Here is a 22,777-nt window from a genome sequence, read left to right as displayed (position 1 = left end):
TTAATACATAACTTAACCTCACTTTTCCCATGCGGTTTATTACACTGTAGTGTTTAGTGATTATTTATTGAAATTCATTATTTGTTTGCATCGGCAATCATGTTAGCCGTCAACTGTTACACGTATATAAGAAAAATGCTCTTCTTATTGAGAATGCAATTAAATGTACGTTGTGGAAAGTTTACTTTCATAAATAACATGCTGATAAAATTCAATAAAATAAAAGTGGTGTTAAACCTTGCTGTAATAAATCTGCAAATAATATAGTAAATTAAGAAGAAGCCAAGTTAATTAAAAATCAGAATCTAGCTACATCTAGCTCATTTTCTACAAGCAAAATTGAAATCAGAATTGATCCAATCATCTACCGCTTTGAGAATGATAAATAGTTTAATTAATCCACGTTTCAGATGAAAAAATGGATAATATGTCAAAAAATTTAGATAATACTCTTTATACAGCTGGAAAACTTGACGACAGAGTAGCAAATATCAAACAAAATTATAATAAATTCAGCACTTATACTATACTTAATGATATTAATAAAGGTAAAAATTTTATTCAAGAAAAGGCTTGGCCCTTGAAGATTCTTTTCAAATCATCAGATCATGTCAACTGAATATTTCAGATTAGAATAAAAGTTACAAACAGTAGAGTTATATAAGGAAATCTTACAAAAAAAAAAACAAGCAAATTTTAATGAGGTGCACTCTGAACTTAAAACAAAGGACTGTCAACAATGAAGAGGATTTTTTCACCGCCTCTGATAATAAGAGTTCCATATATTGCTTGCAAAAAAAAGAAAACAGAGTAACTATACAGCAGTTTCGATTCAAAAGCTATTTTATCAGAATTATTAAGCTCTTTCATCACTATATTAGAAGCAGGAGAGGTTAGTTACTTGAACTGAAGCTGAAATTAAAGATATTTTTAGATTGCAATATAATATGATGTGTGTTCAGAAAATAACTGAACATTTTTAATTACGCATCAATGGAGATATTTAGTGACATGCAGTTGGCAGCACTTTGTTCCACATAACCTTCTCTGTAACCACATGTTCTTCGATAGTTGATAACTCATTTAGTTTTAGTGTTATTGTTATTTGAGTGCAACATGTTTAAGGATTATTTTTGTAATGTGCAATATTCGGGAGTGACGATACAACATAAAATTTAGTTTGAAACTGAAGAAAACTTTCACAGAAACATTTCAACTTTTTAAACAAGCTTACAAAAATGATGCTCTGAGTCTTTTCACAGTTTAAAAATGGTCCCCACTCCAAGAAAGCACGTCAGTCTCAATCCTATGTCAAAGTGATGCTTTCTGTTTTTTTTTTATTTTAATGGAATTGTGCATTTTGAATTCTTGCCTTAAGATGAAAAAGTGAACCGTGTGCACTATTGAGGCTTTTTCAAACGGTTGTGCAAAAAAATCCTCAAAAGAGACCAGAGTTGTGACAAAACAACTCATGGCTCCTTCACCACAACGATACACCTGTACACTTAGCTTTGTCAATTCATCAGTTTTGTGCCAAAAATCAAATGACTGTCCTCCCTCAGCATTTCTCCTTGCCAGAGTCAGCTTCTTATTTTTTTTACTTCTGAAATTAAAATCAGTGATGAAAGATCATCATTTTGAGACTACTGAAGACATTAAAAATTGTGAATTAGGTTTCGATTCTTATAATATAATTAGATGTGACTGTTTAGTTTTTACAAGTCAGAAGTAGAGTGGGAAGGAAAATGTAATAGTATTGTACTGGTTGACAATTCATTTGAGTGTGTTTTAGTCAACACAGTTAATGATAATAATAATATTATTACTGCAGAGTTGCATCCATTCCACCTGGTTCTACTTCCAACTTCTATGATAGTTCATATAATTCGCTTACCACATACATTAACAGTGCAGCTACAGTTAAATTATTATTAGGTGACTTTAATGGGCCAGCTTTTATACGGCAAAAAAGGAATATGTTTCTTTTGCTAAATGTTATCATCGAAATTTAAATGTTCGATATGCTGTTACACACTTTATACATTTTTCTACTAATTGTAATCAAATTATAAACTGTACAGAAAAACTTCCCCTGAAGGTTATAATATGCGGTTTGTGAATATTACTAACTAAACACAAATACACAAAAAAAAAGAAACATACCTCTAGCATTTGCACATTCTCCTTCTGGATGAGCCATTTTCTGCAAATGATGTAGGTGAAACACCTACCGGATAGTTAATTTTATGTCCAAGTATCGTTGTTGAACAATCTCTATTAGATACATCAATCATTACTCTTGGTCTTATACGTAATCTAAAATGAAAATTCAAATTAAAAAAATTACTATTTAATATCGATAAAATTTATTTCAACTAGATAGTACAAGGTATGTTCAGAAAATAACTGAACATTTTTAATACACACCGATGAAGATATTTAGTGATGCGTAGCTGGCAGCATTGTGTTCTGCATAACTTCTGTAACCATATGTTCTTGGATTGTTACCTCATTTAGTTAATGCGTTAGTGTTGTTTAAGTGTAACGTGTTTATGTGTTAGTAGTGATTTTTTGTAATATGTGATTTTCGAGAGCGACAATAAAACAAAAAATTTTGCTTGAAACTGGGGAAAACTTTCACAGAAATATTTCAACTTTTGAAGTAAGCTTATAGAGACAATGTTCTGGGTCTTTTCATGATTTAAAATCGGTCACCCTTGACCAGGAAGGTCTACAACTTCCGACTGATGACACCCGCATTCAGAAAATTAATGATCTGATGTGAGCAAATTGCCGATTGACTGTCAGAGAACTTGCAGTAGAGATTAGCATCTCTATCTGATTGTGCCGTGACATTTTGTCTGAAAAACTGAATACACATTGAGCTGCAACAAACATTGTTCCTTGTTTGATGACCGAACAGCAGAAAGAGCATCAAGTGGATATTTGTTGGCAAATTCTTGAACAAGCCGATGACGATAAAACAATCATTATTCAAAGGATCATAACAGGAGACGAGGGTCGGGATTACGGCTACAACATCAAAACAAAAGTTCAATTATCACAACAGACTGGCAATTGATCTCCACGCCCCAAGAAACCATGTCTGTCTTGATCCAATGTCAAAGTGATGCTCTCTGTTTATTCGATTTTATAATTTTTACTTCTTGCCTCAAGATGAAACAGTGAACCGTGTGTACTATCGAGGCATTTTAAACGGTTACGTGAAAAATCCACAAAAAGAGACCAGAGTTGTGGCAAGACGACTCATGGTTCCTTTACTACAACGATGTGCCTGCACACTCAGCGTTGTCGATTAGTCAGTTTTGTGCCAATAATCAGATGACTTTCTCCCTCAGCCTTCCTACTCGTAGGACCTGGCTCCTTGCAATTTTTTCTTTTTTTTTTATATTAAAATCGGTGATGAAAGGATGCCATTTTGAGGCTATTATTACATTAAAGTGAATTCATCACTGACTTTAAGGGCCATTTCAAATGAAGCTATCCAGGACTTGTTAGCGAAGTAGAAACACTGCTGCAAATAGCGTGTGAATATGGTTGAAGAGTACTTTGAAGGGAACAAGGACCAATAATCTGTAAAATTAATAATAAAGATTAAAAGAATAAAGTTAATTTATTTTCTGAACAAACCTTGTATTGATCCAAAGAGAAAAAAATTATAAAAACACTATGACTGTTACGATCATTTTAATAGCAGAAATAACAGAAAAACATGTGGTATTAGTGATAATGTGTTACAGGAACATCTGTTAGGCAGTTACTATGTAAAAACTATTCACAGAATATTGTACGGTATAATATACTAACTCTATTGTTAATTACTTTGAGGAAAAAAGAAAATGCTAATAACATTATTTTGTTTTGTATTTTATTTAAACATAGGTACGCATAAGGATATCAAAACGTTACATCAAGGGTGAATGAAACGATTAAGGTAATTAATTAATTACTCACAAGATTTCCAAACAATATCATAACAGAAGTATTAAAGTCAGACAAATTATTTAGTAAATCTGCAACAATGGTTGATAAATTTTAACTATGTACTCGAATAAAATCTTACATGAGCCAAGCTAAATCAGCTACTGATATTTTCTGAATGTTTAATTATCTTTTAAAGAACAGTATTAATACTGAAAACAGATTTTTGAGTGTCACATGGAGGGTTCCTACTGAATTTTAAGATTTATTTTTCCTGACTTTTATTGACCAATTTAGTAAAATTTTCTTGACTTTCATAATGCTATGCTATTTCCATTTACTCCGCAAAATATATAGAAATTTTATTTTTTTGTAGCCTCCACCAACCCCACAGCAGTCACTACTTTTTTATTACTTATTACACGTGCCTTTTTTTATTATTTATTATTACATTCATTTTTAAAGTTTATTTTTTAATGATTTTTTTTACAATATACATTTAAAATCAGACTATTTTTTGTGATAAATTGTTTCAGTAAATTTCATCGCAAAGTACCAAAAAGCACAACTACAATATTTAATAAGTTTCTTGCATAAAAATGAACATGATGGTAATTAAAAGTAACACAGAAAACAAATAAAAATGACATCAATTTTTTAAAGTAATTGGCTCGCACTTAAAATTGTTAAAAATTTTTCACAAATACTAGCCTAAATTACTTTGCAAAGTAAGTAAAAAACAATATTTAATAATTTAGTTAGCATAAAAATACTAACACAGATTTCAGTTTAACAATGAATATATGTACGATCACAACTTAAAGGAAAACTAAAATCTAAAAGTAATACAGATAAGAAAACTAGAACAGAACTCCTTATTTTATACAACAAACGTTATTAACATTTGCATGAAAAAATATTTTGTCATTATTATTCTAGCGTATTTGCAGAACGCCAAAAAAATATGATGCAGTAACGTAAGAGCATTTAGTAGCTCCAAGTTGGAATTTTAATATATATATATATATATATATATATAAATAACTATTAAAAAACAGAATTTTAAAAGTTGCACCAATACCTTCACATGAACATAAGGATAACTTATTTTGTACAACATTGAGAACTCACATAATTATCGCCTTAGAAACATCATCTTTATAACAAAAAGAAGTAATTGTGTTGTTATTTTGCGTAAATGAAGTACAGGATTCTAATCCATCATTTTCTGCTGAAATGCTATTAATTTGATTAGAAGATCCAGGCAAAGAATACACAGATGTATCACAACCACCATTCTCACAATTATTGATCAAAGTTTTAGTATGACCCTGCTACCAACTTTCTCAAAAACATCAATTTTAAATATTACAGTGTGGTATTCATCCCACACCCTCCACAGTCTCATGTCCTGGCTCCTATCGCTTGCATTGATCCCCAAAATGAAGTTAAAACTGAAAAGCCACTAATTTGAAACCATAAAAGATAGCCAAGTAAAAATCACAAGCAGTACTGGACAGCCTTCAGGAAAAACAACACCAATGTTTTGAGAAAAACATGATGCTCTAACCTCGTTAACTCCAAATAGTAGCTGGCATCTTTCTCAACAAAACAGGCATTTATGCATGCAAAAAAACCTCCTTGTTCGGTGAAAATATCTTTTCTCCAAGCAAAATTTAAAGCTTAGAAAACAAGTAAAAGTCAACTGGGGCCAGATCTGGTGAATACAGTGAGTGGTCAACCAATTCAAAGTGCAATTCGTGAATTTTGGACATGGCGACTATCAAAGTGTGAGCAGCTGCATTGTTCTGATGGAAAAGCACTTTCTTCTTCTTCAAATATGGTCGTTTTTGCAATTTCTGCCTTCAGCTGATGCGTAATATTGTTTTACCTTTTTGAAGATATACAAAATTCTGTTACTATTCCAAAAATCAGTTACCATCACCTTCCCGGCCGATGGAACCGTCTTTGCTTTTTTTACAGCAGGATCACCCTTTGCAGTCCACTGTTCTGACTATTGTTTCATCTCAGAAGTGTAGTCATGGATCCATGTTTCATCTACAATTTTGAATCAACTTTTCAGCGGTTCTATGTAGGTCAGAGTGGGTGAGCCTTGTTGTTGGGAATCTGTGGATGTGTCCGTAAAACTGTAACTTCTTCTTTGGATGTGTGCTACAAAACTGGATAATTTTTCAGTTGTTTTCTCATGATTTCATTCTGCAGCTATCTTCTGCACTTTCCAGGCTGAGAATCTTTCTCATAATTTTGCATTGTTCTTTCAAAATTCTTTCTAGGTAGACTTTTCTGTGGTGTATGAGGGTTTTGCTGCAGTACAGAGCATCAGGTTTGATTATAGTGCCTGATCTTTGTATGTATGGACAAACATTTTTTGATATAGATGTTGTGAGTTTTCCTGTAGGCTCTCTTGAGTTTTTTTAGGTAAATATTCTCTGCTGTTTTTATTTCCCCTGTAGTTTCAAGGATCTTGCCTAGGTATCTGAAGTATGGGACTCTTCTATTTCATTTGTATTTGTAGTCAATAACTGGATGTTGCGTTTCAAAACTCGGTTTTTGTCATAAAAAAATATAAATATATATATATTTTTTTAAATAAAAAATAGATTAAAACATTAAAGAACTAAATAACTGAATTTTTTGTTCTTTCTTTGAGCTGCATTAAAAATTATGACATTAGTTAAAATTGGACTGTTTTATCACACTAAATTAAGAGTTAGTTACCTTTGAAAAGCATTAGTGTTTAACTTTAACGTAAATTGTGAACAAGCTCCACTTTGGCAAAAATCCAGAGCATTTATTGGTAACACATTTTTAGCGTATTCTTCATAGTCATTGACACAAATTAATGGTGACATATTTAAAATTTTTTCTCTCTGTAAAATATAAAAAAATTAATTATGAAAATAAATTACATAAATAACTTATCTTTTTTTCAATTTACTGATCATTTGACTGATTTCATTAATTCTCCCTCCATTCCTTTCTTTTATGAATTAAACTTTCAACTTTAACATAATTATTATATACAACATATATAAATATTCTTTTATAGATTTGTGCATGACAATGTATAATACATTGTATCAAGATTGGACAAGTTTGCTACTCCATGGAACAGATTCAGCATTTATTTTGGAAAATGTAATAAAACCTTGTACAGAGTTCAGTGACAAAATACTCATAATTACTGAAAAACAAGTTGTTAAAAGTTCACATTAATACATAAAAATAATAAATTAAAGAAAATTTAAATAAATTTGTGAACAAAATAAATAATTTAACTAAAAAATAAATAAAAAATTGAGAAGACATTAATTTAGATTATAGGAAGACATACAATTATATAAAGAGGAAGAGGGTTTTTGTTTGTTCGGGATATACAATAAAGCTACTCGATCAATCACAACCAAAATTTTACCCATATTTCTTGGTATAACCGAGAAGGTTTCTAGAAACATTTCATCATGTAGCAGTGGAGATTTGCCGATTGAAGAACAAACTACTTTAATGAATTGAATTAATGAATTGTGAGTCTCCATCACTGTGTGAACTAAATGATTCGAATCAATCAAATTAATAATATTACTAAAATAATAAAATTAATTTACATTAAATAAATTTAAAGAATTTCTGTTTAAATAATGGGTTTCCCATGAGGACTGGCAGGAAGACAAACCATCCAGTTCCGCCAAAATATCACGGTCCCATGAGGACTGTGTGTGTGGCTAGAGCAACGAGGTATGCGAGCACCTCGTGGGAGACTAGACCAATCATCACCATCAACTGGTAATGAATGAGAAGCCACTGGAGAGTGGTTTAGGGAGGTGCTCTTATATCTCTGCAAACAATCATCTGATTTTCAAAATTCAAATGGGGTATTTGTTATCAGCTTGTATATATATATAAAGTTTGTCTGTTTGTTTGTTAACGCATCATGCAAGAACAGACCGACCGATTACTTTCAAATTTGCAAGATACATCTATGTTATTCCAGGAAAGGTTTTATTTAAGCCATCGACCGAGCACCTAGCTTCCTTGAAAGTTAAGATATTAAAAATATTCATTATTTCTTTGCCCGCAAGGAGGGTGAAGTTATGAACTAAAGATATTCATTAACGAAGAAATAGATTAACCCTTTCACTTCATTATTATATTTCTGCCACCACGACAAAGAAATAAGTTATGAATTTTTCATTGTCAAAGAAAGGTGTGTGTACTTCAGTTATCATAGTTACTATTATTTTATCTTCTGTAATTTAGTTTCTTTTTCAGGTTTCTATAAAACCTGAAGACTCAACAAAATTTACCACACCAATCTGTATGGAAAATGGTGGAATCTCAGCTTTTCATTTAGAAGGTCCTGGGTTTTAATCCTGATCAGACATGGGATTTTTCATATGCTACAAAATTTCTATTCCATTTTACCACACACAAGTTTCGTGCTTATGTGTTAAATCAAAATATGTAGATATTATACAATTTATACTACACAATAAATAAACTTTTACAGAAATTTAGCTTTGACTCTGAAATAGTCATAAAAATGTAGATGCCGCCAAAGAGATGTCTTACAAAAAAAATTAAAAACACAATTTATGTACATGCAAACGGTTATCAAAAACAACATCCATAGTTTGTAACTCATACGACTAAAAAATCTAACAAAAAACACAAATAAAGAACATTACACTACTCAATCAGACAAGAGTAACACAACACATATTAAACAACAAAATTCTAGATGAAATTAAGAAAAATAACTTTTCATAATTTACACAGGATCCAATTAACAAATTTTAAACAATAACACTGGTCTATAAAAGTTTTGTTGTACAGATAATGTGGCATTCCTTTCTTCTAGGGAAAAAATTTAACACAGTAATTTGTATCAAATTAGTAATTTGATACAAACATGATGTTCATACATGACAAATGAACTAAAAAGAAATGTTTGTAAAAAAATTGTTTGTAAAGAATAAATTTTACTACTTTGGTTTTATGTCCTAATTCTTGTGTAACGTTACTAATCGGCTGGCCAAACAGTTGGCCATGAAACACCATTTTGTTGTTTTCATAATATGTAGAGAGCCTAAGGACTCATCGATTGTTATTTTCGTATTACAAAAACAGTCATCAAAATAAATTCATGAAATCTGTTTCATATTGTAATCTTTCTTCTGCCATAAGACCTATTCTAGTCGGTGAAAAGTTACTTGTTACATTTACGCCAGAAACATGGAGTTTCTGGATGCGCAGAGAGCACTAACCCTTACAAAATTACTCAAGCAGAATTAAATGATTTGGTTGTGGTCTTAATTTACTTAAATGCAGTCAAAGTTATAGCCTCATCAAAAGTGGCAATCAAATATGTTTTTTTTGTGCGTTAGGAAGTGAGAACTTCAGCGACTGTTCTAATTAGAAAATAAATCTGACGTCATGCGATGATGTAAATTTTTTTAATAGATTTATTAGATCATCATCACAATCCTATAGAATGGAAATTGTAAAAGCAATCATCCTTCAAATGGAAATAAGAAACCATCAATTCCTGTTGTTTATCCGGCATAAATGAAGGAGACGTATGATAATATGGAATTATTAATGATGATAATACAGTATGAAAAGTATTGTTGGTCATTTTATTAGGTCTGCAGCTCAGTTAACAAGTACTGTTGTTTCTTATACGAGTCGAAAAGTAGAGGCAGTAAAAACTACTACATTAAAAAAAAATTGAAGCAAGAAGCACTTAAAGCCGGCAGAAAAATGTTTTTTTTGTCAACCTCTTATGAATCTGAAGAATGTGTATCTTCCACAATTACATTTAAAACTTGATGAAAAATTATGTCAAAGTAATAAAACAAAAAAAAAAAAAAAAATAAAATTGTCAAAGTAGTAACGACCAAGGTTATCTTAAAAGTAAGTTTCCCAGGATCGGTGAGCCAAAAATCAGAAAAACTAATATTTGTTGGACCACAAACAGATACTCTAATGAAGGAATTGGACTTTGGGAAAAGTTAAAATGAATCTGTGAAAGCAGTACAAGTATTCATTTCAAAGTGTAGTTAAATTACTCCTGGGCAAACAGAAGGTTCAGTACTATGGAGAACTGTTGGGCGAGCCTCTTTAAAAGTATAAAAGATTTTGGATGCAATATGTCTGTAAAAATAAACATTCAATTTTGGAATTTTTCACCCAGACTTATATGATGAGTATAATGAAAGCGTTTACCAAGATCAATGATGGAAACACATTTCAAGCCCAAATATGGTTGCTTGTTACTGCTAAAAATAAAGAAAATAAATTAAGATAATATTATACAATAATAAAAAATCAGGATTTTTTTCCATCATTACTAAATTCTGGTTTTGATTTGCAGATCTGAAATCTGTACCATGAAACTATAGAGACAACTTATTGAATGCATGTAACCATAAAACATTTTTTTTATTTTGTTGATCAATGTAATTAACAAAATTGCCGAATAAATGGGCAACATTATTAGCACAAAACAAATAAAAACATTATAAACAATTAAAAAGCAACAAAAACTTCACAAAAAAAGAATCAACAAATCTATAAATCAATATTAGCATCATTTGATGTGTAGTAACAAATCAGTAACAGAAACACTTTTCATTCATAAAAACAAAGTACAAGACAATATCTCAGAAACCATAAACATACAAAACATTGGAAAACAAAATTACTTCCTATTTCAAGCCAAATATATATACACAACACAATCTCATGGTCTTCCTAATGTTCTCCTACTTTCAGTATCTTAACTGAAATCTTACAACACACAGAAAACACAAATATATTCACCAACAACAAATATGCCTATAAAATATAGATACTGTCTTATAGTATTGATGTAAGACAACATGAATAACTATTAACACATAAAAACAAAATATACCTTAAATTAAACTTTATGGCTGAAAACAAATACGATAAAATTTCTTGCCTTCACTGAAGCAACTAAAAACATGCTTTTAAAATCTAATGAAAACAAACAAAAGTATATATATTCCAATTATTGAGAGTACCATTATTAAATATTTATTTTACTTAAATATATTCCCGTATAAAGAGTAATATCATCTTATGGGGCTCACCCAAAATCAGAAGAAGTTTTCAAGATATCAAAAATGGGCTATTGCATCATTGTTTGGTCCCCAAAGTATAAAATGTATAAACTGATAACTAGAAAATTAAAAATGCTAACTCATCCAAGTATTTATATTTACGAATGTGCAATCTTTTCTAAAAAGAATGGACATTATTCTTAACAAATAACAATATCTACTTTCACCAAATCAGGTAATGGAACAAATTTTTTATAACTCAACACAATACTTTAGTTTATGAGTAAAGAATTATGACTCTGTTGCAATTTTTAATAAATTGTAGAACGATTTGAAAACTCTTTTCATCCATTTATTTAAAATACAATTAAAATATTTTCTTTAACGTTAAAAATCATATTACTTTGCGGATGAATTTTTAAATAATAATAATAATTAGAAATAAATTAAATAAAACCTTGAATAATTATTTAATATTTGTTTAATGTGTACAAAAGTAAGTGCTAAAAACAATTTTCAACAGCCGCTTCTAATTGTGAATTATTTTGTAGTAATTTTTTATATTTAATGTATTTACTTTAATATTCTTTCACGTGTTTGAATTAATGAGGGCTTTAAACATATTTTTTATCTTGTAACTTGTTTTTATTTTATAATTTACCTTATATTTGATGCGATCTATGTAATGTGTTTTTATGTTCCAATCAGAATAAATAAATTTATTTTTTTTTTTAATAATTTTTACCTTTTTCAATCTTTGCAAATTCCTTCGTGTTACAAAAAAAAGTGTGATCATCGGAATAATCATCCTCATAAAATTTATAAAATATTTACAGGTATAGAAAACACTAAGATTGACATGCCATTCAGTTTTTGAACTACACATGATTTTACAGTAGCAAGAAAAAAACAATTGACATGCCATTCAGTTTTTGAACTACAAATGATTTTACAGTAGCAAGAAAAAAACAAACTAGTAAAACCAGAATAGAAAGATAAATACCTCTAATCTAGAATGCTACATCGTCTTATGTAAATCTATATGTCGTACATACAGACTATTAAAGAAAACTACAGCTGCATTTATAAATACTAACCTACAACGTTGACACAAATTTTAGGAGAATGTATTTATCATACATCCTGACAATACAACTAGAACGTTAACCCAAACAAATTTAGATACTTTCATTCTGATCGGTACATAAAAATACATTATATAGATTGCATCAGGATCGGTAAACATTCTACTTTGTGGATACAAAAAAGGAACTGCTGGAAGATCAACAGAAATAATGGATAAGTGAATAATCATTTTAACTAAGAGTGTACATATATAAATATAAGGAAGGATAAATTAATATTCTTAATTTTCTAAATACCGGTCTACATTATTCATTCTTATGGGTGCCAAACAACAATCTGAACGCCTAATCCTGAAACTTGTAGACAGACTTTTTCACTAATACTCAACAATAATATACTAAACAAATAGTTACAACTGAAATCATAAATATGCGTCTTAACTAAAAAAAAAAAGTTGCCATAAATTATCATCGGTGATAATGGCATGGAAAGTAGCGGGTCTCCCTCACCAAGAATGGCAATAAAGGCAACTTGAAGTTTACTAAAAATTTTGGTTTGAAGTATGTAGATGTTACATTAGCAAATAACTCATTTTAACAATACCTTTCATCTGTCGTATGAATTCATTTGGGCATATCACAAACCGCTTCGGAACATAAATTTTATCATCAGATATATCACTCCATGGAGGTCATTACAATCTTAAGTTTACAAAAAATATATAATGTTCATGGTAATATAATTGTCACGTTAACATTAAAAACAAACAATACATTAGATGTACCCATTAGTAATGAAAAGAGCACAATCACCGTATTCTGTGATTGTTTGACTTTGCATGTTCCTAAGGCTGATATAGAATAGGCTAACTGAAAATTTAATCGGTTGCTATTTAATAGGTACTGATGATTTCTATACTAATCAGTTACTTATACTTCAAATTCTTCAATACGTTTTGTGTAATGTCCTTTGTTATATAAATAAACAATAATTTTTTACTTGTTTTCCATACACAGCTGTGCATCTTGTTCATGTAGCAAGGAAATCTGCCTTGAGCACTCCTAAACCATTAAATCATGATATGAACAGAGTGGAACCGAACCAGTAATCAGGCTTACCATGTGATACCAGACAATTTAATTTCAAGAGTACAAATTACAGCTGATAAACAAACAAATACGTATTTAGATTCTTTTTCTTTTTTAGTTTTACGAGCATCAACTGCTGTGGTCATTAGTTGGATGGAAATTTGTAGGGGATGAAAAGATGCTATGCCTTACCAGGATGAAGGCAGAGACCGGGTATTGTAAAGAAGTCTACTTGAAGGTTATTGAGAATTTTGTGTAAAATAAATTATACAATTTCGTTGAAAATTAGGAGCGAGTAACTTACTAAAATAATAATTCCGGTATAATAGATATGGGAATTCACAAAAAAATAACCCTTTTTTAACCAAAATAACTTATTGTTGTATATTTCACAAAAATAACTAACTTAAAACTTGCAAACTGTGTTTTGTGTTTATCATACGTAAATCAACATTACACAATTTCCAAAACAGAATTGAAAACTTTTAATTATGAACTAAAAAACTTTTATCGAAATCTATGTTAATTTTTTAAAGTAAACAAGTTAAAAATAAAATATCAAAACGATTAAAATATGCTAACAATTAAAATAAAAAATATTACGAAACTCACCAAAAAAGATTTTACTGGCAGTTAACCTAGACACCGAAACAATAACCGTTAACTACAATATTAATCTTTGAAACAAGAAACATAAACAACTGTTACTTTCATATAACGGTTGAATGCATTTAAAACCAATAAAACAACGTTGTTACATCGGTATGAAGCAGATAAATGAAATAATAAAAGAGAATTACGTAATAATATCGATCAAAAATATAATCGTTAACTTACGCCGTTAATACATCTAAAAAACAAATAATTTCCACCTTCTTAGTAGTTTTTAACCAAAACTGTACGAAAACACGTGTCAATTGGCAACAGTGTTGCTCTCCTAAATCAGTATTGCATTGCCGGCCTCCGTGGCGCGTGTGTTAGCGTCTCGGCCTTTCATCTATCATCCGGAGGTCCCCGGTTCGAATCCCGGTCAGAAGTGGCATTTTCACTCGTTAAAAAAATTTTCATTCATTTCATCCTCTAATGTAATACCTAACGGCGGTCCCGGGAGTTAGAAAAAAGTATCGCATTCATAAAGCACAAGATCTATTTCAACAAATTCATTGCTAACTACATTTGTCTTCTTTTTCACAGCTGTCCAAAAAAGGGTGATGTTTTTAAGGTGTATGTTTTTTCCACCGTAACTCATTTAATAAACAAAATAAAATATTAAATTTTGTTGACCGATGTTATTAAATCCAATTTATAACTGGCCGTTAAAAATAAAAAAACAAATTCTTTAATATAAAATGAAACCGATTTCAAAAAATTAAAATTAAAAAAAGTTAAAAATTAGAATAAAATTTAAATGCCATCGACACAGAATGTTTAAAGTTAAACATTAAAGAATTTTTATAGTAAAAAAAAAAAGAAGTAAGAAAAATCCTTTGTCACCGTCTCTATAAAAGAATTCTTATAACAAAGGGATGAGTAACGCTGTTCATTTTTCAGTTCAATAGATAAAACAAAATAAGATACGTGAAAAAAAAAGCTTTTTTTACTAACAAGTTGAGTCAACTAACTTTTATATGTACACTTTTAACTGTATAAAAAAAAATGTATGTTATAAATTCTTTTATACTGTACGTCAAACTATATCCTTCCATACATCATCGCACATGAAAATCAGCACAGCATAGAAGAACGTTTGCCGATAAAAAAGCAATGACTAAGCAAAGATAAAAACAGAAATAAAAACGTATATACTGCTTTTTGAACGAGTCGGTATTGTTCAACAATTTTTTGCAATTATGAAAGTAAGTTTTAATTAATATATTTTACTTTTCATATACACACGCGTGCGCGTACACGCTACACACAATATGTACGTAAACACTTCAGCACACAAATATAATTTGTAACGTTTATCTAGCCGACTTCAAAACAAAAAAAAAACGGAGTGTTGCTGTTCAAACTTTACTCAAAATCAAATGCATTCGTTAATTCAATTATTTCTTTTTTTATCTTTCTTATAGAGTTTTAATAAAGAATTTAAAAAATTATTATTTTTTCTTTAGATTTGATTTTTTCCATAATTATTTTGCTTCTAGGCCAAATGAAAGCGTTCATAGTTGAGTTTTAGTTTTACCAACACCTTGATAGATTTAGTTTTTTACCTCTTATTGTAAAGTCACATTTTAATTATTTTTAAAATTTATTACTATTAGAATTCGGTTTTTAAATTATGATTATTGTAACGTCCCGGAGAACGAAGATACTTGGCGACCATCATGGCTTGTTTTCTTTTAGAGCCTCCGGGACCACCGTTAGGTGTCGCTTCAGAGTACAAGATGAAATGGCGATTTTGTAGCGCGCGAAAATGACATGCCCGACCACGATTCGAACCCGGAACCTTCCGATATGAAAAGCCGAGACGCTACCACTCGCGCCACGGAGACCGGCTTACAGCTTTTTTTTACAGTTGAGTCTACAAAATTAGCTTAATGTACACGTATGAGGTTGTTTCAATCTTTCTACATCTCGTTTTCTATCGACCTTTAATTGGATATACAGAGTTTCATTTTAATCGCTCTAGGCGATTTTATCGTAAAATACGCACAGTAAAAAAATGACCTAAACAAAAAATTACTCAGATTTTTTTCCCCTACAACCCCGAGCCGGACATCCACTTAAGTATACTCGACTCGGGGACGTGTCCTTTCCGGATCTTTTAATTGCCTGCCTCTAATCTCCGACGTAAGAACCAGCCCCCCCCCCCCCCGCCGGAGACCGGGTCTCGGTCTTTCCTTTTGCCAGCCTCAAACCGACGGCGCAGGAGCCGAAGCCGCCAAAGCGTATCCGGGAACCCACACCACCGGCCGGGTCTCGGTCTTTTCATTCATTCACACCTAACGGACCCCAGGAGTCCCCGCTCCATCACGGGAACACACCACGTGACGCGTTCACTAGGTATTAGCTCCGTGATGCCTATATCAACCCACGGGAAAAGCGCTTCCATGTGTCGTGTTGCTTCTATCTTATTAAGGACGGGCAACCGTCTTCCCAGTCTCTTCATGACTACCTGGTACGCCCGTCCCCAGGGGTCAGCATCTAGTTCACTGCATAGCTCCCTCCACTTCTGCCTTTTTGCATGCTTAATCATGAAGTTTAACTGTTTTCTTGCTGCTCGGTATTGTGTAATCGCCGTGTTCAGGTCTCGATCAGCTCCGAATGTTCTCGTTCTAAGTCTCTGCACGCGCCTCTTCATGGATTGCAGAACCCTGGGTTGATCCGCAATATCGGAGGACCACTAATAGACAGGGTGATGCTCTGGCAGCTCTTTCGGGGAGCCTGGCCAGCTCAGTAATCATGATCTGTTGTAATGTAGCTGACTTGATCGGTCTGCCATCCGTTATTTTTGCAGCAACTTTGCGAATAACGGTCTCTACCTGACGTTCCGATTGTCTAAAGCATAGATGTTGATTTCTAATATGAGTCTCAGTATCACGGTTCTTGCCAAGAACGGGCTGAAGGCTCAGCTGCTGGCCGAGCGTAGACCGCAGATATTGGTCTACGATATGCCGAGGGCAACAAGGGTAGAGGAGCCCGAAATCCTTAAGGCGATCCACAGCCAAAATCCTGTTTTGGATATGGCTGTCGAGGACTTCCTTCGGGAAGCCAAGGTTGTCCGGCAGTTGGGGAGAAAGGACTCCCAGAGAAGTCACTGGGTACTCGAGACCTCGCCTAAGATCCGGCAGGTCTTAGTGGCCGGTGGAAGGCTGTTTTTTGGGTGGACTGCCTGTAGGGTGGTCGAGCATATTGAGGTAGCCCGTTGCTTTAAGTGTCAGGGCTATGGACACACCGCTCTCCGTTGCAGAGCGCAAAAGGAGATGTGTGGCCACTGTGCCGCTTCGGGGCACAGGGCAGCCAGCTGCCCTCACAAATCGTCGCCGACTAAGTGTGCCGCCTGTGCCCAGGTGAAAGGCAGTGATGCTGGACACCGGGTCGGGAGTAGGCAGTGTAGGGCGTTCGAGATGGCACGGGCTAAAGCTGTAAAGAACACAGCCTATGGTGACGCCTGAGCGGCAAGAAACCCTTGGGGACGGCCTCCACCCACTCGAACGCCTGCGCCTGGGGCAGATTAATCTGCACCACTCCCGGGCGGCCACGAGCGAGGCCATGAGGCTCCTTGAGGAGTACGACCTCGAGGTCCTTTTGGTCCAGGAGCCATACACGGTCGCGGATAGGGTGGTCGGCTTCCACGGGGTGAAAGTCATTGATTCTCGTGGGGGACGGCCGCTCTCTGCGGTCGTAGTGGGCTCAGACGCTCTGGGTGTGTTCTGGATGCCCCAGTGGTCTGATAAGTGATTCACCGTGGTGCGAATCACGAGGGGTACGCTCGATGTCGTACTCGTGTCGGGATACTTCCAGCTTGGATGGAGTATCGATGACTTGCTGGCGAAGTTGGGCGGGATTCTGGACAGTCTCCCGGGCACCAGAGTGTTGGTTGCCCTGGATGCTAACGCCAAGTCTACCGCCTAGGGTTCTCCACTCACAGACCCCAGAGGCGCTGGTCTCGAACAGTTCGCAGAAGCCAGGAACCTCTACCTCATTAACGATGCGGAGCAGCCACCAACTTTCTCCAGCGAACTGGGAGAGAGTTACATCGACGTCACTTTGGTGACGGGTGACTTGCTTCAGAGGATAGGTAGTTGGACTGTCTGGCCCGAGGCTAGTGTGAGCGATCATAGGCTTATAACCTATAATATTGCTTACGGAGGCGGTCTAAGGGCACCAAATCCAGGTCGCTACAACCTAAGGAGCCTGGATCAGCGCAGGCTGAGGCGGGTATGCGATGCTGCACTGCAGGGATTGCAGTGGAGCATGGAGTCTACGGAGGAGGTGGAATTGATGGCGGAGCTAATCGGCCGGGCCATCAAGACTGGTTGCGACGAGGTCCTACGGCGGCCTAGGCCAATGGACGGACCCGTCACAAGCAGCCAGTCCGCTGATCTGAGCGTACCTGGAGCCGTCATGACCCCATTTTCCGGGGGGTCGTCTGTGGAACGCAGACGGAGGCCCGGCAAGAAATGGTGGTCCTCTGACCTTAGCGTGCTGCGCGCAAGAGTGAGGTCCGCGCGGATAAGGTACCAGCGTTGCCCCCCAACGGGGATTATCGTTAACCACGTGCACGCTGAGCGTCTTCGAATCTACCGGCGTGCCCGTAACACATATGTTCACGCCATCAAGGAAGCCAAACTCAAGTTTTGGAGAGACTCCATGCGCGAATTGCAGCGCGATCCCTGGCAGCTCGCAAAGACTTGTTACAAGCCAAAGCCATTGCACGTGTTGTCCAGTGTTCGATGCGGGTTAGGTGGTCGTGACCACACAATAACATCTGTGGCGACTTACCGGGCGTTCCTGGATACTCTGTTTCCAGATGCTCCGGAGGGTGAAGCGGAAATCGGCGTTAGGGCGGGTGAAACACCATTCCCTGGCGTTCGGACCGTGGAACCCGAAGATATAGACCGAGTGGTTTCTCGAATGGCATTAAAGAAGGCACCGGGGATTGACCAACTTGACCCGGATATTTTCCATCATTTATTGCCTGTCATAAGGGAGCCTCTCGGCAGGCTGTTCACGCGATGCCTAAGCTGGGGCTGCTTTCCGGGTTGCTGGAAGGTGGCTTTGGTAAGGGTACTCCTGAAACCTGGAAAGGATCCTGGTGAGGTCGGCAGTTATCGACCCATCAGCCTCTTGCCGGTCCTCGGCAAGTTGCTTGAAAGGCTGGTTGTGGAACGGCTCGAAGAAAGCATCGAAATGAGCCGTATTCTAAATCGAGGCCAGTATGGCTTCATGAAAGGGGTTGGCACCGAGGATTGCATCTTAAATGCTCTTACCGAGGTGGAAAGCGCCGACTGCAAATACGTTTTGGCTATTTTTATTGATATAGAGGCAGCATTTCCTTCCTTGTGTTGGAGTTCTGTCCTCTATGCTTTGGAACGCCGCAATGTTCCCGAAGCCACACAGGCCGTGGTAAGAGACTATTTGTCTAACCGAACGGCTCTGTTTAAAGATGCGCACCTAGTTGTGGAAAAGTCTGTCACCAGGGGAAGCCCGCAGGGTTCCGTTCTCGGTCCCCTGCTGTGGAACCTGGTGTTTGACGGATTTCTGGGATTGACTTTCCCAGAAGGAGTCACGGCCCAGGCTTTCGCCGATGACTGTCTCCTTTTAGTTCGAGGAGATTCACGACCACAGCTAGAAAGCAGAGCGCAGGCGGCCTTGTCAACCGCCGAAGGCTGGATGGACATACAAAATTTAAAGATTTCTGTGCCCAAAACGAAGTTTATGCTTCTAAAGGGCGCAGACAAATTATCATGCAGTCGAAACCCCCACATTAAGTATAAGGGCTGTGTAATCAGCCGAGTAAGGGTTCATAAGTACCTAGGTGTTTTGTTTGATGATAAGTTGCTTTTTAGTAACCATATTAAACAAGTTGCGGCGGATGCTGTCTCTGTGATGCACAAACTTAGAAGGATTGCTCGGAAAGACTACGGGCTGTCGGGCCGCCAAATGTACTTGGTGTACTGAGGCGTCTTCGAAAGTATGATCGCATACGCGGCGCCAGTTTGGGCGCATAGGTTGGAAAGGAATAGAGCACTACTTCAAAATTTAAGAAGTGCCCAGCGCAGAGCCATGATAGTATGCACTGGTACATTTAACACAACCTCCTACGAGGCTACTACTGTATTGGGAAAGGCTCTCCCAATCGATTTAGTGGTGAAAGGTCAGGGGGAAACCTGGCCGCTCACAAGCGGCGAGGCAGTGTGGCGCGAGCCGCACTGTCAGACCGTGTGGGAGTTCCTCGATGAGGTTGCTATGTTCAACCGTCATCGTTAATTTTAAGGGATTATTAAATGTAATGTAAATTGGACTCCTACAGCTCTGCTGCTGGAAACCAACCTTGGTAATAGGGCTGGCCATCAGCCAAATCAGCTCCAAGCGCTGTTAAATGGTGGACAGGTACTAGCTGGCATACAGCGACCGAGGCGTGGCAGCCAAAATTGCTGTCTTTTTATTTTATAGACACGTATAGTTTAAGTTGTTACAAGGGGTGCGCCTCCCCGATCTAATTTTATGTTTGACAAGTGAGCGATTGGGACACTTAAGCGGGTGCTGTACGGCACCTTGCTTGATTCGCTCACGCACGTTAGGTAGCTCACTAGGAGCTTTTAGGATTTGGGTCGCTAAACCGTTCTGAGGCACAGTAGCCGTTCTTGGCACGGAACATTTGGTCTATGCTCTAGGGCGACCGAATGGGGTGGTGGCGGGAGAGATGCCAGTTAACCAAATGAGTCTCAGTATCAAGAATTTCAACAGCAACAGTCAAATGATCACTTGCAGTCTCGACCTGCAAAATCTGCATGCTCACCGTGTCTGATGGAAATCTACGGTCGATCAATTGCCCAGATTTTGTCTAAATGTTATAAGGGCATGACCCAGCCTATAAGTGAGATCCGGCAATGTGGGGGTAGTCTCTTCTTCGTCGGAGGAACCGGCTATAACTCGTTTAGTCCCTTTGAGGTCCGCTGCCTTCCATCCTTTCGTCTCTGGGGGGGGGGGGGGGCAGAAGACCCGGAAACACTTAATTCCATCCCGTCTTCCATAGGAAAGGAATTAAAAAATCACCAGTATTTTTACTGAACTCTCGGCTCAATTCCAAGTCCGTAGATACCCCATTCGGGGGTAATGGTGGGGGGTTGGGTAGGGGGACGGTTTTTTTTTAGAGGAGGGTTGGAAAATGTATGACCCCGAATCTGTCCTCAGAAAAATTCGGGGACGGGGGTCGAATATATATCCGACCAAAAGTGCCCCCCAAAAAAATTGGAGGGGGTGATGGGGGAGTCTATGGAAGGTATTGGTCTCTGATCGGATAGATCCGAGAGGATTTTGGGAAATATTGGTCAGGGAATGAGTTATTAGGAAAGGAAAATCCCCTTTATAAGAGCCTCAAACACAGAAAAATTCTACCATTATATATTATTTTGTCGATAATTATTCTAAGTTGTTGTTTACTACAACAGCCGTGACGTCACAAACTTGTGGTTACTTGTCTATCGACTTAACTTATTTTCACTAGCCTCAACGGCCAATTTAACATCGGCTCTTATGGAGAAAAAAGTTACAACAGAAAAACCGTAATTACAGCACAGTCCGGTCATCAAAATTCACAAAATTTAACACAAGTCCGTTATCCTTACCTCCAAACGATTCACTACTTGTCCACTAAAAAAGCCGCAAAAAACCAAACCAAAAACGCATCAAACGCAGAGCTAGAAATACACGTCCACTCGGGCCGAGTATCCACACTCGACTAAATTACTCAGATTAGAGAAGGACAACTCACGGTGACCTTGGATTTGATCTTGATCGATAATTCAAGGTTAAAACGATTTTTTAAAACGGAATTACCTATTTTTTACCTCACCGATGAAACCAGCAGAAAAGTTTACATCGGAATATGTAGTCACACATATGGCGTTGGACGTTTTTGAAGGTCATACGGTTAACTATCAGAAAGTGTGTTATATGATAGTGTAACGTCATTTTTGCTCTTTCCCATACTTTGCGAGATAAAATGCCTGGAATATGAATATTCCTGGAATATTGCATTACCTTGAAAAACGTGTAACTCGTATAACATTATCTCCGTATAACATTATATATGAGTTAACTGCGTGTATATATATATATATATATATATATATATATATATATATATTTTGTTATTATTTAAAGTTTCAGTGAAAATAAGCATTTCGTTTTTTCAGGTTTATTTGAGATTTACCACGTACCGAAGGAGCTACAGTTACGTTTTGGCAAGAAGAATAAAGGAAATTTTAAAACTATCAAAATATAATATAAAGGAAGGCCTCCTTACACGTATGGAGGCCTTATAAATAAATTCTCATAATAAATTCTTTTTATAATTTTTTTATTCGGTTAATTAAGATTTAGTTTAAATAAGAATCGGTTAATTGATTTTTTGTATAATGTATGATTCATGATGATTCATGATTCATAATGTATGGTTAATTTTGTATAACTGTATGATTCGACGTATATTTTTATTTACTTATACGTATACCGCATACCGTAGCTTCTCATCCGATCAGACAAAAGCTCTGGCTAAAATACAGGTTGAACACTTGAACACTTGAAACGGGTGCACTTTTTTATACAATGTTATAGAGAAAGTCGCACGTACCGCAATCTGCGTTCACCGATATCAACTGATTTGTTATGCATAACGGTTATATGAATTGGAAAAATTCTGTAGGTGGAAATCAATCCTATAAAAAGCTAATCCTACGGATAAAATTGTAAAAAAATTATTTGTTTTCTCTTAAAAATGAATCGGGTAATGTAGAGAGAGAGACACAGAGAGATCGAGAGAGAGCGAGGGGGAAGAGAATTCACCTGGAAGTTCATTTCGTGTTACGCAAACCTTCAATT

The 22,777-nt window shown here is 35.7% G+C and overlaps 1 pseudogene; it reads right to left on the bottom strand.

Annotated features, from left to right (window-relative positions):
• LOC142333604 (uncharacterized) overlaps nt 1-13,930 on the bottom strand; it is a 53,482-nt pseudogene extending 39,552 nt beyond the window's left edge.
• Nucleotides 13,931-22,777: the final 8,847 nt, after the last annotated feature.

The sequence above is a fragment of the Lycorma delicatula genome, chromosome 13, assembly GCF_047948215.1.
Source record: "Lycorma delicatula isolate Av1 chromosome 13, ASM4794821v1, whole genome shotgun sequence".
In the NCBI taxonomy this organism is placed as follows: Eukaryota; Metazoa; Arthropoda; class Insecta; order Hemiptera; family Fulgoridae; genus Lycorma; species Lycorma delicatula.
This window is presented reverse-complemented; position numbering and strand designations above follow the sequence as displayed.